Source organism: Nanorana parkeri, unplaced genomic scaffold (genome assembly GCF_000935625.1).
Source record: "Nanorana parkeri isolate BGI_ZX_2015 unplaced genomic scaffold, ASM93562v1 scaffold3908, whole genome shotgun sequence".
NCBI lineage: Eukaryota > Metazoa > Chordata > Amphibia > Anura > Dicroglossidae > Nanorana > Nanorana parkeri.
In genome coordinates, this window is record NW_017310175.1 from 17248 (window position 1) to 18659 (window position 1412).

Here is a 1412-nt window from a genome sequence, read left to right on the forward strand (position 1 = left end):
CTCCCTGCTGGCCCCTCTTCTCCCTGCTGGCCCCTCTTCTCCCTGCTGGCCCCTCTTCTCCCTGCTGGCCCCTCTTCTCCCTGCGGCCCCAAAGCCGGGCCTTGGTTGGCCTTGTGGGAAATCCGGCCCCGCTTGTTACGCAGCTCAGTGATTGGATGCCGCCTCACACTATGGGCAGAGATCGGGCAGGAGGCAAGTCGTGTCATTTATAGAAATCTCAGTGGAATTTTCTGGGTCTGTATCAGAACTTTCACTTCCTATCGCTCATTACAAGCGGCCTCGACGGTCCCCAATCAATGCTACAACAATCATCGACAGGTCCAAAGGATCTTTTAATAGCCATGAAAAGCTCAGAGAAGACTCCGGAATGTCAGCGCGTGAAGGCGAATAAATGGTGGCAATGTGAACAAACCGTCAGTGCAGCCTGAAAACCCATATTTTAGCTATTGGTTTTATCTCGGCAGTTGTTCAGCGGGGAGGCTGACTGCACTGCCTGACATTCAGGAGGTCCCTAGAGGGATCTCTGTATAAATTTCACAAACATCAATTTTGGTTTACTGTCGGGTAAATTCTCTGTAGTTCCCCTTTAAGCTGATCCCAGTAACGTGTTGATGGCGGAGTGGCCGCGTTTTGCAGTAATTCCCCCGATAGACGGGATTATAGACTCCGCCGCATTCTCCTCATTAGAATTGTGTGAACCGCGCTCAGGATTAGGCGTCCCTCTGCCAGCAAACGCTCAGTGTTGGTGAGCGGATTATGGGGGGGGGTGGTGACCCCCCCCCCTCCCCCCCCAGTATATGGGACGGCGACATTCCGCGTGGTTCCCATAGAGCTCAGTGATAGGGAAATGCTGATAGAGAACGGCCTGTAATTCAGACACTTAGTATCACACACAGTAATGCAGCATGATGCAGAACATGTTTCAGGCCCCTGGGGATTCTGGGTCGGTAACACCCTTCCTTCGGCCGCATACCAAGATCAGAATTATCAGAGGAATCTCGGTCAGAGCTCCATGTATCGCCGGCCGGCTCCGTGCAGGATAAATACGTCCGATAATAGATACGCTGAGATCCGTGTGCGGAACACGGGGACTTCGTACAATGTAACATGTCAATTCCGTGTCATTGGGACACGAGATCTGTACAATCATGTGACCCATCCTTCAACACTGTGTAGTGCCCGCCTCCTGCAGTCTGTGTGCCACTGCTGCCCCGCCTCCTGCAGTCTGTGCGCCACTGGTGCCCCGCCTCCTGCAGTCTGTGTGCCACTGGTGCCCCGCCTCCTGCAGTATGTGCGCCACTGGTGCCCCGCCTCCTGCAGTATGTGCGCCACTGGTGCCCCGCCTCCTGCAGTCTGTGCGCCACTGGTGCCCCGCCTCCTGCAGTCTGTGCGCCACTGGTGCCCCGCCTCCT

General features: G+C 55.2%; 1 protein-coding gene across 1 annotated transcript in view; it reads left to right on the plus strand.

Annotated features, from left to right (window-relative positions):
- Positions 1-1412, plus strand: part of SLC12A8 (solute carrier family 12 member 8) — a gene marked incomplete at its 5' end in the record, with an annotated part of 23793 nt that overhangs the window by 17242 nt on the left and 5139 nt on the right. The gene's annotated exons all lie outside the window — the stretch shown is intronic.